Source organism: Schistocerca americana, chromosome 1, assembly GCF_021461395.2.
Source record: "Schistocerca americana isolate TAMUIC-IGC-003095 chromosome 1, iqSchAmer2.1, whole genome shotgun sequence".
In the NCBI taxonomy this organism is placed as follows: Eukaryota; Metazoa; Arthropoda; class Insecta; order Orthoptera; family Acrididae; genus Schistocerca; species Schistocerca americana.
The window spans coordinates 592,656,981-592,671,683 of NC_060119.1; positions in this window are offsets into that span (position 1 = coordinate 592,656,981).

A 14,703-nucleotide genomic window follows, 5' to 3' on the forward strand; every position below is an offset into this window, starting at 1 on the left:
TTGCAATGTACTCAGGTTTCATTGTAGATCTGACAATACAATTTTGCCTGCAAGATGACCAAGAAACACGTACACTGGTTAATATACTGGCACAATCCATAGTTGAATGACGAACAACAAATTCTCCAGCGTCTGGAAACGAGCGACCGCTATGGTCGCAGGTTCGAATTCTGCCTCGGGCATGGATGTGTGTGATGCCCTTAGGTTTGTTAGGCTTAATTAGTTCTAAGTTCTAGGCGACTGATGACCTCAGAAGTTAAGTCGCATAGTACTCAGAGCCATTTGAACCATGTAAAAATTCTCCAGCAAAATCTGAATCTGAGTATATGAGTTTTAATATTTCTCCCTCTGTATTTAACACCTTTGTCTCTTGTACATTGAAGGTATTTTAGGATATATTTAACAAGAGTTCAACGATCAGGTGCACAGTTGTTGAGAAACCGACTTACTTCACTGACAGAAAAGCTACATCAGGTCTCATCATGGTGGTAGCAAATGTCAACCCACCAACAATCTTGCAAAATGAAATGTTCCATGGATTTCTTGTCTTAATTAGCTGTGCACTGTCCCATGTGCAACTGTAAATATAATCAGTAGGCTTACAGTGGTTTGTGTTGAATTGTTCCAAAAGGGGTCTAATCTAGCTCTCTAGAATGATGAACAGTTCTTTAGTTTCATGGTATTGCTGATTTCCGATCCAACAAAATTTCAAAATGAGTCTTGAATTCTTCAAATATTTTGTTTATAACTGAATTTAATTTATTCAGAAGGAGTTCATCATCAACAAAAATAGCTAAAAACACTTCATGACCATCATCTTGCGCACAAAGTACACCATTCTCTGAAGAAATCTGTTTGAAATCAAAAAACGTTGTAACTTAACAAATTTTTAATTCTGTCATCTTGGAGTCCAGTCTATAAAGGCTTTTCTTTTATTTCCAGACTAAAGCTGCATTATATTTAGCAAAACCTTCAATCTGTTCCATAGAAATATCTTTTTCACATTAAATTGTTTTATGTCCATTCCGTACACTGCAACCAAAGCTAAAAGAACACAAATTGATTCACACATAACAACAGGTGGAAACGTTAATCCATAATTAAGCACAGACTTCTGGATTGTCCTTTTGTGCATAATCTTATTTTATACGACATTATACTACCATATGGTTTACATTTAGTTTTGTAAACCTACTTACAACCGAGAGCTTGACGATCTGGAGATAGATCCAATAAATCCTAGTTATTTTATAGCCAAGAAGGACATTTCATCTATTACAACTTTGCACCACTTCTCCAAGTCTCTAAACACCATCGCTGCCTTGAACGTTTGTGGTTCCTCAATGACTGTTGTGCAATTTGGAAAAAAACTGGATGCTAAGTCTATCATGGTTTGTAAAATCTATCTTAGGCTGAGTATCCTCAGTATCATTTTTTCTCAGTGTTGCGCTACTGTACCTCCATTTCCTGCGCGTACTTGAATTTCTTTTCTTTCTGGTTGTGTTGGGAAGCTGCATTCATATGAAACATTGTTGATCCTGAGTTCTTAGAGAGATGCTATAGTATTTTAGTTAAAAACCACATTACAGAAATCAATTATTTTTGTTGTTGTAGGATTGTACAGACAATAATTGTTATTGTAACCAATAACCATCTTCTTTTATTTGATTTGAAATTTGCATCCAAACTGTTTGGGAGTATGCATGAAACATTCGACTCCAAATCTCCTCAAATGATTTAATGACGTTTTCTTCCCAAACCATTTCCCATAAGCTATCATTTCACAATTACAATATCAGGATATAGTTGTTAGGGAGAGAGACAATGTCAGTTGTTCAGAGCTGACATATTTGTGCTACTGCACATTTAACCACATCGGAAATTGTACATGCATGCAGGTATGGATCCATGTGGCTTAAGAAATGTTGTGGCAGTACTGCAACATTGATTGAAGATTAATTCCTTTGTGTTTTGGTGTACAGCTTGATATTCAGCTTGTCTCCCCAATGATGTACATTTAAAGATGCAAGTCCTCACTGCATTGGGATATGAAGATTAGGATGCAGCTCAGTAGGAGACTGAAAACTTGCGACTTCTGCATATTATAACTTTTAATTAACTCAGTACTGAGGGAGTGCAAGTACATAAGTCTTTATCACATCAGGTCAAAAGACTGACAGACAGCGAAATCGTGAAAAAAACATTGAGGTAAATAAAAAATTGATAGTATAGCTTTCAGTTTTCCGTCAGCTTACATATAATTATACCTCCTTACAATAACTTTGTCACACAGAGAAGGCGCGAATAAGAATCATTACAAATGTTTATTTATATGTGTAGGCAATTTAAAGAACCTACACAACTGCCCACCCACTGTATACTGGCTTGATCAATATCACTGGAAGATATGATGGTGCTTTACACTAAATGCGCCTTTTTGGTGTTTTAAACTCTTAGACTGTCAGGGTACTGAGACCTTTATTCATGTGCATGTTTACATCGTTTACTCCCAGAGCATGTCATTACATAACATATACATCTAATTTTGTTTAATGTACACTTTAAAAATTATTACTACTACTAGTTAAAAAAATTTTTAAGGGTTGCATCTATAGCTGCATTTGAATTTGTAGTCTGTACTTTAACTCAGCATGTGGTCCAATGGGCCTGATAGCGTAAATCATAAATTAATCAATAGTACTTTGATTATTGGAATCTAACCGCTGCTATTGTCCAACGTGTGAACCTCATGTGAGTTATCCTAGGTGCTCACTTGGGTTTGTTAACGCTGTAGTTATGTGAGTTGCCCATGAGTGTGCTACAATTTCACTTAGTTTCCCAAAGTTAATGAAACTGTTCATCCCATTGCTGCAACTTGGTGTGCTGAGGCTTGTGCATAGTGGAACCCTCGATGCTGTGGCGAGGAGGTTCTCCATTTACAGTCCAGGCATTTGTTCGTGTCATAATCCATATGTTACAGTGGTTGAACCGAGCTCACGCTATCAGGATCCTAAAGACCCTTGAATGACTTCAAGGGAAGTCTCCAATGCCTTTATTCATTTCCATAGCCTCTCTATGGTAGAATGTCTCATCAATACCTGAGTCCACCAAAGGTATAAATGTTCATTACTGCCCTGCACTGGCACCCTTTTCTTATGGGAACACAAATGGAATTAGGGTTTTAAATTTCACAAAATATTCATAGCATGTTTGCAGTTATTAGTTCCCATATGCAGTCCTGGAAAACATTTTCAGCTATACAGTGCATCATGGTATTTACATTTCAGCTTCGTTATGATAACCTAAGGGCCTACATTTTAAAATATATTGACAAGCTGGGTTTGCGTATTTCTTACTCCATATGTGTACATTTTCATATGGCATTTACTTTTCTTTACATAAATATTGTATAAAAATTTACATAAACACTGTAGAGAAATTTTACATACAAGATAATTAATATTATGTACAATTCTTATGATTTTATGTCACATAACTTCTTTTAGTTTTTACATTATCATGTTTAGAACATTTTCTCTCGAGTATTACCCTCTTGAATGTTCATTCTTGAACAACCTGTATTCATAGTCTCATCTTACTTTAACATTTGTTAAAGTTGTCATTTTTTCAATCTCATTTTCCAATATTGGCAAAATAGTTGCTCACAACACTATCATACTACGTTCATGAGTCAGGTGTGCATACATCCCACCTGATGCAAGTATCCATCGTTATAGATGCCGAGAAAAGAAAGCTTCACAACATGAAATTGCAATAAGCCCACAAAACAAAGTTTAACTGCGATTCTGACAAGTGTGGTAGAATATGTTTACTGGCCCACAGGAAATGTTATGGACAGGAAGGAACATTCACTTTTACTGCATTACTGCAATCCTTTGTTCCTTACGAGAGAGTCATTGAGTTCTATTTATTGGTGTTAATCTATTTACTTTGTGCATACTATCTACTGATACATTCTGACAGTACAGTATTGCGTCATACAAGTGTCATCATCGACTGTAAACAGTGTCCTTCAGTGTCGGTGACTTATACTTCCTTTTGCTACATGATATCACTCTTGCAGATTCTGTTGTGCATGAATATGTCTCTACAAGAATTGTGCCAATGAACAACCGTAAAACTAAGTTGAGACAACTCGTGTTCATGTGTAAATATACTGAAACAACTAATGCTTGGCGCTGTTCTCATTCATGTGGACTTGTACTGCTTGTTCTGACCTCTTTGCATTTGAAAGCACAAGACCTAAAGTCAACCTTTTTATACATCTGGCGTACTGTTACTTTTTCATACACACGTTCACACCATCACACTGACACAAATTTTTATACATATAATTCTTTAATTTAGGCGTCTGCAGCCTCAGAGATCTGAAACCACCTGTGAACAGCAGCACCAGTGCATGACGGGAGTGGTGAATGGGTGGGGGTAAAGAGGAGACTGTAGAAGAAAGGGGGAGGAATAGTATGGTGGGAGTGGCGGACAGTGAAGTGTTGCAGTTTAGACCTATCCCATCAAAGCAGGGCTACCTGTGAAACCAGTCATGTGATTTACAAGCTAAGTTGCAACCACTGTGCTGCATTCTATGTAGTCATGACAACCAACAAGCTGTCTGTCCACATGAACTGCCACCGACAAACTGTGGCCAAAAAACAAGTGGACCACCCTGTTGCTGAACATGCTGCCAAACATGATATCCCTCATCTCAATGACTGCTTCACAGCCTGTGCCATATGGATCCTTCCCACCAACACCAGCTTTTCTGAATTGCACAGTTAGGAACTTTCCCTGCAATACATCCTACGTTCCCATAACCCTCCTGGCCTCAATCTTCGTTAGTCACTGTCCTCACTCATCCAGCCCCCTCCCTGTTCCCATTCCAGCACTACACAGCTGTCATTTCAACGCCATACGCAGTCTTTTAATTTCTTATTATTTCTCTCCTTCCGCTACTTACCCCATCCCCCCTCTGCACCTTCTCTCCTGCCCTCCGTCTAAACTACGACACTTCACTGTCCTCCACTCCCACCATACTATTCCTCCCCCTCTCTGCCCCAACCTCCTCCTTACCCCCACCCAGTCGCCACTCCCATCATGCACTGGTGCTGCTGTTCACAGTGTGGTTTCAGCTCTCTGAGGCTGCAGGCGTGTGTGCAAGTTGCATTTACGTGAGTGTGTGAGTGCATGTGTGTATGTGTGTCTACTGCTGACAAAGGCCTTAAAGGCCGAAAGTTTTAATTGTGTGAATCTTTTTCTTGTGCCTATCGCGACTCAGCATCTCCGCTATATGGTGAGTAGCTGCTTTCCTTCTCTGGTATTGTAACTATTGTGTTTCATATTTTACCCCGCATGTGACTCTGCATTGTTTGCTGAAAGGACATTTAAGGACTAACTTAAAATGAAGTGCATAGTTGCTCGCTGGCTACTAATGCATCACACTTTCAGTGTTCATATATTGAATTTCTATTAGTGCGCAATTCACTCTTTATTAATTTTTTATGAGTTGTGAAAGTGCACATGTTCGTAGTGCGGTTATCGTTTTGACTTTCCCTTTTGCACCTGAAAAGAAAAGTGTTGTCGTAGGTGAGGCGCAATCCTAACTCCGGTAGTATTTTCAAGACTTAGTTTATATTCATTCATTCCTCATATGGATATCACCTTTCATGTAGCATGTAAATAGCCACTTGAACAAATGTAGATAGCTTGTACGTAGTATCATAATGTGTAGCTGGTTTTGTGCAGATAGTAATTTCTTCGTCCTCTGTATGCATAGTCCCTAGCTTAATTCTTCCTAATTTCGTAATCTTCGTTTATTTCTGTAGTGTAGACAGGTTATTTCCTAAGTAGTCAACCCATATCATAAAGTTTTCTCCAAGGGTAGACTCCTTGTTTCTTTGCTAAGCTACGATCGTTGTCTGGAGGCTTGTGCTGTGGCATGTGCATGCGAGGAGGTTTACAACCTTAATGCTAGCTAATAGACGTGTGCAGTCTGCCCTCATTCTACTTCATCACTTCCATAGACTACATCTCAGTCACACACATGCTTTGTGTTTAAACAGGAAAACGTCAAATTAAATAATTTCTCATCATCCGTGAGGGTAATGTTGCCTGAGCTTCTCTGGCTCGCAAACATACAATTAAAATCTTACACTCTAATAAGGCAACATACGCGAAATAGACAAAATGAAATCTTTCCTTAGTACTAAACACCAATTGTAATAAGTGTATTTAAGTGGACAGCATGTTATCTCTTATATACAGTTATATACAGTGCACTAAGCCATGCTTGATCAGCGTCTAATAATTTTAAGTACACAAATTCACGTAAATCTTAGTGTGGGTAAAGGCCCTTATCGTTACCACTGTGTAAGTATACTACCTTATAGGATCCAGGGTGAGAGTTTAGGTTATAACAATGGCCCTGTGTACAGCAGTTGCCACTTCTGATTCAACTTACCGTACTTTATCGATTTTGAATGAGTCCTGAGAAGTAATTGTTGTCCTACATGGTACTATACAGTGTGTCCAAATTTCCTATCATAATCTGTTTTCTGTACTCAGCCTTTTCCTAATGCTGAACAGTGTCCGCTGTATTTCTTCCTTGTGTGAACTTTCTTTCCTAGGGACCTTGGTTAGAGGTTTTTCCCACTTGTCTTTTGTTAAACAGTAATTCTGTAAGTATAAAGCCAGATCAGCTATGTGGGAGATTGTTAACAACTAGCTGAAATAGAGTAACGTATTCGATCCACATTATCTGATTGTGGAGATGTAAGTCTGGATAAATCTCTTAAATTCCTTAAATATCCGCCCTATGGGCGTTCCTTCCGAGTGAAACGTGGGTACAAGTATTTGTTAATGTTGTGAGTGTTCATGAACTGTTTCCAACACTTGCCTGTAAAGTATGATGAGTTGTCTGTCAACAATATTTCCAGCTTGACTGCTCTGTGTAGTTAATCCATTGTAATTCTGCTGATGATGGTGCTCTCAGTAACTGAGCGCACAGCATACAATTTGACATAGTTAAAGGAAACATGTTATGGATCAACAACCTATCTTACACCTCATTTCCCTCGTGGATACAGTCAAGCTGCATCCAAGGAAACTATCTCCAAGGATCTTTTAGGCAATATTGGGTGTAGTTCAATTAGTTTTACACTTGTTTATATTTTGAAACTTCTGACAAACAACACATTTCCCTATTACCTGCAGAAATTGTAGTATTAAACCTGGATAGTAACAATAAATATTTATCTTACTGAGACAAGTGGAGACACGGATAGTGTCTCAAAACATTGTGAGTGTGTAGTATAAAGTCATTAAAGTGATCCTCCGGTAAACAATCAAACCATGGGCTCTGCTTTGGGTGGTGTCAGAGAAACAATACAACTTGGTAAATCCTAAAGGGTCATCATTGTTCTGCAGCAGTTTTAGCCTTACGATACGAAACCTTCTGCTTTTCATCTTACCCTATTCCATGAGCCAAGAAGGAGGCAGTGAGGAAAGAGATCAATAGAACGCTAAACTGGGAAATAATACAACCATCCTTATGTCTGTTCTGTACTCCACAACCACCCTTATCTTCTTGCTGTAGCCCCAATTTGGCCGTTAGCAAATCAGACAGTAGTGTCTGCCTCGTGCTCGACGCACGAGGAATAAATAAAATTATTATGCTTGTCGGGACACAACCTTTCAACCTGGAAGAACAACTTCTAAAATTACGTAACGATAAGTAACTCACCATTATAGATCTCCTCATACTGGCAAATGCGCTACACGAAGGTAGCCATAACTACACTGCCTTTGTATGTGGGGGCAGAAGCTATAGGTTGTGTGTTCTCCCTTCTTGTTTAAATGCTAGTTCAGGCGTATTTATTTCTGCTTTAGATCGATTCTTACAACTTGAATTGTTATAGTAGAGTCACTGCATACGTTGATGATTTACTGATTGCTACCCCCACATGGTCAAAACATTGAAGTTGCTTGGCTCAAGTATTGTGTAGGTTTTCAGAATACGGAGTCACAGCCAGTGTAATGAAGTCACATTTCGGTGTGGAAAGGGCTAATTTTCTTGGACACATATCACCTCAAGGTATACTTCCAGGCCATAAAAAGCTCGATGAAGGGATATCTTGGATTAGTGTCTAAACGAATTCTTGGTATTCGTGGAGAATAATTCAGAACTCAGGATTTTGTTGATGAAACATAAAACACAACAGCCATACTATGTTAGGGTGTTTGAAAGCATGGAGCAACTACAGCAGTCTGGACTAGAAAACTTCCGATTATTAAGTGATTTAAGTTGCTTCAATACTCCAAGGATATAAACTTCTAAGTTACTGATGTAGGCAGCTGGTTTTGATTCGAATTCTGGAATATTTACTTCGTCTTCTGTAGTGAAGAAATTTCGAAAGGTTGTGTTTAATAACTCTGCTTTCACAGCACTGTTATCAATAATATTTCCAATGCTATCGTGCCAAGAAGGTATTGACCACGTCTTGGTGCTAACATACTTTACATACCACCAAAATCTCTTAGGAGTTTCTGCCAGGCTTCGAGATAAGGTTTCACAGTAGAAACTTTTATAAGCATCTTGCATTGATATCCGAACTAAGTGTACCTCCTATAGTTGTTTGGATTTTACACTTTTGGACTGAAAGTGTCGGTTTGCGTCATTTTTGTAATTGATCAAATAGACCCTGGGAAATTTTATTCATGGTAGCTCCAGTGTCCAGTACTATGGGTGCCCTTAAACCAAGTATTTATGCATTGATTACTACTGTACTGTGTCTTCATTTTCATCTACACAACTGGTAAAATTTCCCTGACACAGGCCATCTTTGATATCACCTGAGTTGTCGCACCTAAGAAAACAGCTTTTTACTAGTTCCATGTCCACATCCCTATTACTGTACATCTATGGGGGGCCTATCGAGACCGGTTGGAATTTTCTAAATTACCCTGGGTACTGACCTGCTTGTTAGGGGTGACCTCAACTACGTGAACATTATGCGTCTGGTTTTGCCAGTTAGTATCTTGTGTGACTCCTGCTTTGAAATTTCGTTGTCCCTGGTGACTATTCGAAACGTAATTTTGATTGTACTGATTATAGTCAGTCAGCGGCGGATTACTTTGTCGCCCTGTTGCCTTCTGCCCTAGCCAGTTGCCATTCAGTACATTTCCCCCAATCGGAAGCGCATTGTACGGCTGCTGATTATAACCTCTCTGGCCATTAAATCCTGACCAACTGAAATTCTGTCCTGTTTTATTTTTATATCCTCGTTTGAATTATTGTCCCTTTTCGTTACCAAACTGGTTCCAGTTCGTATTGCAGCAATGGGGATGTGGCTGCCAACCATGTTGGTTGGTACTGCCATTCCCGCCGTGTTGCTCGTTTGTTTGTGTGGGGACTGCCTGTGTGCTGCACTTTGTGGTTGGACAGAACTCCCTTCGTAGATAAGATCGGTAGAATCGTGAAGCGAGAGGTAGTCGACTTTTCAAAATTTTTAGGGCCTCTGCATGTGATATCAGGTTTGTCCAAAAACGGGCTTTATTGAGATACTTCTCGAAATATCTTCTAAGCCCTTGTGTTTATTGCTAAATGGCGCTGGGCTAAACACTTCACTCCTCAATCTCTCTTCTACTGTGAGGGAATTGAACTTGTCTAGGAAGACCCTTTCAAACTATTCTTAGGTGTGACATTTTTCCGCTATGTCAGCGGCCCACAGCAAGACATCGCCCTGTATATAAGATACCACAGACTGCATCTTCTGCACTTCAGTCCAGTTCCTTGGCAAAACGTTCTGGAAAGCTCTTGTGAACATGACTCTGTTTGTTCGCTTACGCTCGGAAGACAAAATCGGAAACTGCCTGAGTCGTAGTAAGCCTTCATCTGCGGGTACTGGTGTGTCATTTTTTGATGTATCGGATCGTAATCCGTATTCTCTGCACGGCAGGGACAGAAGTCGGCAGCTCCTGCTGAGTTTTATGGTTGTTATCTATTCCACCCGACAGTCTAGGATTCAAGTGCAGAAAGATGTTCAGATTATCTATCCTCTCTGTTGACAACTGATAGCATGAGGTTGAATGTTTCCTTTCCTGTTCAGTGTTACCAAGGATGTTTGGCCGCAATTTTTCCCCCACTGCTTTCGACCTCTGATCTATTTCTGCTCTTAGTTCTGTCTCCTATACCTTCATCTCTTCCTCAACCCCATCTACATAACCCATCTTTTCTTAGACTACCTTCCTCACCACTGTACTGTCTTGTTGTACGATACCAGCCTCGGCTCCTATCCATTATTTCTTTAATATCTTTATCCATCCTTTCTTCCTACATTCTCAGAACTTAGTATTTAAACTTTTTTTTTTTACAGTGATAGACCTTGCACCTGACCAGGTAGACCTTTGTACGCTGTCTGCAGCCCATCAATAGTACCTGCCATTTTATTTATATACTGGCACAATTTTAACTGCTGCTCCTGCATTTTTGTCCGAACCTCAGACACCTCCTTCATCTTTTTCGCGAACTGCTCTTGTGTCTCGCCTACTGATGACACTTTTTGGTTTAAACTATTTATATCTTGTGACATGTCAGTGAGAAATTGTATTTTTAGATCTTTCTGCACACTTACAAGTTTATCCAATAACTCTTTTGAAAGATCAGAACGCAGATCTTTTGCCAAGTCATTGAACTGTTGTGTAATGTCCGTTTTGAAAGCATCAAGAGTTTGCGTTTTCTGTTCAAGTAATCCATCTGTGTATCTGTCTGCTGTTTTGTAAAATCATTAAATTTTTCATCGATGCTTTGCCTAAGTGTTTGATTTTGCACTTCCTTAAACTTGTTCTTAAAACTGAAAGCTTTGTTTAAATGACTGTTGTCAGATTTGAATTGTGATTGGGGTTTCTGACGTGTGCAATGCAACTTGTCCAATCACGATTGCATTGTGGGAAAGTGACGCTGACAAAGAATGGTTTAATAAGTCTGTGCAGTCACATGTTACATGTTCACCAAGGAAAAAAAATACTCTTTGGAGAAAAATGTGACACAGTCTCATCTACTATCATCATCATATAATTGAGACGATAATGTTACTATCATCAGTATCCATATTAATTGAAAAATGTAACTGGTCGCCTTCACTGTGGGCAACATTTTCAGTTTCGATTTCATTTGTTGCCACAACCATCTTGACGACATCTTGTACCTGGCTAACTGGAATGGACTGGCAACAATATGCCTTTCTTGTGTGCTCATTTTTTTATAATTTTATGAAATGAAAAAATAAAGGAACACTTTTGAAAACGAAATCTTCTTTTTATAATAGCGAAGATACCACTACGAAACAGCTGAACGTGCTGATGGCCATGGTCAGCCGTCTTCGGGCTACTGCCTCGGAGTGTAACAGCAGTGGGGAGTCTGGTGCGTCACATGGTACACCCCAGGTGTTACATGCTTCACCCATGGTCCCTGCTGTCGAGACATCTTCGCAGGTACCGGGTGCAGTTGCACCACCCTCTCCCCAAGGGGAGTGGCGGATTCAACGGCGTTCACATCGCATGAGGCAGAGGGTCAATGTGGAGGCTGGCCATGTAACATAGCTCGCTCTGCCTGTGAGTGGACATGTGGCTGCTCCTTCAGCAAGGTCTGAGCAGACACACGGGTTGAGGGGTTTATTAGTGATTGGGGGCTCCAATGTTAAGGTGGGTGATGGAGCCCCTTAGGGAAATAGCGGAAAGGTCAGGGAAGAAGGCCAGTGTACACTCGGTCTGCTTGCTGGAGGGTCTCATCCGAGATGTGGAGGAGGCCCTGCTGGTGGCGATAGAGAGCACTGGGTGCACCCAACTGCAAATTGTTGCTCGTGTCAGCACCAATGACTCCTGCCATCTGGGTTCAGAGGTCATCCTCAGTTCATACAGGCGGTTGGTGGAGTTGGTGAAGGCGGAAAGCCTCGCTTGCGGGGTGGAATCTGAGCTAACTATTTGTAGTGTCGTTCCCAGAACCGCTCGCGGTCCTCTGGTTTGGCTCAGACGATTCTCCAGAGATCTGGGGTGCAAATTTCTCGACCTCCGCTATCGGGTGGAGAAATGTAGCGTCCCCCTGAATAGGTCAGGCGTGCACTACACGCAGGAAGCGGCTACAAGGGTAATGGAGAACATGTGGAGTGCACATGTGGGTTTTTTAGGCTAGAGAATTCCCTCCATACGCCCGACAAGACGCCTCCTAAGATGCGACAAGGTAGCAGTAGGCAAAACGCAACAGAGAATGACAATATTAATGTGGTAATAGTAAACTGCAGGAGCCTCTATAGAAAGATCCCAGAACTGTTCTCATTAATAAACGGTCACAATGCCCACATAGTACTAGGAATGGAAAGTTGGCTGAAACCAGATGTAAACAGTAATGAAATTCTAAACTCAGATTGTAATGTATACCGCAGAGACAGGCTGGACAGTGAAGGGGGAGGCGTGTTTATAGCGATAGAAAGTGCAATAGTACCGAATGACATTGATGGAGATCCGAAATGTGAAATAAATTGGGTGAAGGTCACGGTTAAAGCAGGCTCAAACATGGTAATTGAATGTCTCTATAGGAACCCTGGCTCAGCAGCTGTTGTGGCAGAACAACTGAAGGAAAATTTGGAAAATATTTCGAGTAGATTTCCCGACCATGTTATAGTTTTGGATGGAGATTTTAATTTACCAGATATAGACTGGGAGACTCAAATGTTTATAACGGGTGGCACAGACAAAGAATCCAGTGAAATTATTTTAAGTGCATTATCTGAAAACTACCTTGAGCAGTTAAACAGAGAACCAACGTGTGATGATTACATATTAGGTCTTCTGGTGACAAACAGATACAAACTATTTGAAGCAGTTAACGCAGAACAGGGACTCACCGATCATAAAGCGGTTACAGCATTGGTGATTTCAGCTGTAAACAGAAATATTAAAAAAGGTAGGAAGATATTTCCGTTTAGCAAAAGTGACAAAAAGCAGATTTCAGAGTACTTGACGGCTCGACACAAAAGTTTTATCTCAAGTACAGATAGTGTTGAGGATCAGTGGACAAAGTTCAAAACCATCGTACAATATTCATTAGATGAGTAAATGCCAAGCAAGATCGTAAGAGATGGAAAAGAGCCACTGAGGTACAACAACCGAGTTAGAAACTGCTATGGAAGTGAAGGGACTTCACAGCAAACATAAACATAGCAAAAGCCTTGCAGACAAACAAAAATTACACGAAGTGAAATGTAGTTTGAGCAGGGCTAGGCGAGAGGCGTTCAACGAATTCGAAAGTAAAGCTCTATGTATTGACTTGGCAGAAAATCCTAAGAAATTTTGATCTTAAGTCAAAGCAGTAGGTGGATCAAAACAAATGTCCAGACCGCAGCGGTCGCGAGGTTCCAGACTGAAGCTCCTAGAACCGCTCCGCCACAGCAGGCGTCAGCAATATGTTGGGGGTTGTAGTATATCCCTAGCGAAATCAGTTAAAGCCAGTTCTTGAATCTTTTTTGATAAACTTTGAGAGGTGGCATGAGCCCCTTCTCATATTTCTATCTTACGATTTTCCTCTCCAATTGCATGCGGTGTAAAGTTGCTATTCCTTCACATGCGGACTTCCCACGCAGCGTCTCTCGTCACCCGGGTGGTCCGGTGACAGGCAGGCTCTGCTAATCTTGAAAGAGTAAGCCGGCGGATGTGAGGGAGTCGAGTGAATGCTTTCCAGACGCCGACATGGTAGAATAGCGGAGGAGACACGCTCGGAGGGGCCTGAAGTAGCGGCTGGGCTAGAGGTCCCGATACTTCTCAGAAACTTAGCGAAAACACTTTCTGGCGGGCTACCAGCGAGGCGTGGGAATGACTTGTGTACCCAGGCAGTTTTGGCGGGCAAATTCCCGCGCTTTCTGCAAAATTGTAACTGTGATTGGCTTGGTCAGGGCATAGCTCCGTGAAGTAGCAAAATCGGCGCAGAAATTGGCGCCAAGAATCTCCATTGGTAGAATGGTAGTGCTCCGGCAGTAGAGTGGAATTTTCCGCCGGTTTTCGAGTTGCTGATTGGAACGGTTAACCACGGCCACTGTCGTGGGGGCGGGAATGTTCTGTGTTCGGTTTGTACGGGTGCTCTTGTGGGTAGTCGGCTCTCGCCTTTCGGTCGAAGTAGGTTACAAGACTGAGCTCTCGCTGCGCGGGTCAGCCTGCCTTCCGTTGGCTGTCTAATATACTTTTATTTAATTGTAGCTGTTTGACGAAGTTGCTGAGGTTTAGACTTCAACGTAACTTTCCGAGTACAGTTGGCAATTGAGCGTTCTGTGTACAAGAGGCCTATGTTGTCTGTCTTGAGGAGTTTTGGCTAATTTTGACTGTATCAGAGTTACTGGGTGACTTCGCTTGTTAAAATCAATCACTGTACCGTCAGTGATTGTGTGGCGAGCCTTCTTCGTCTCCCTCAGAGGCGCATTTGTATTGCTAGGAAGTCTTTAGACTGGAACAACCAGGCCAGGATAATTTGTTTCGGGCTATACTCGCGACATTATCATCACCACGACAGGACGTCGAAGCAACCAGCCATCGCCTCTGGTACGCCAGATCGTGTTCTGGCAGCTAAGAAGACAGTTTGGTAATGTACGTCCGCAGCACCGGCAAAGCAGGCATTTTTGCTAGGCGATAATTAGAGCTCAGCAG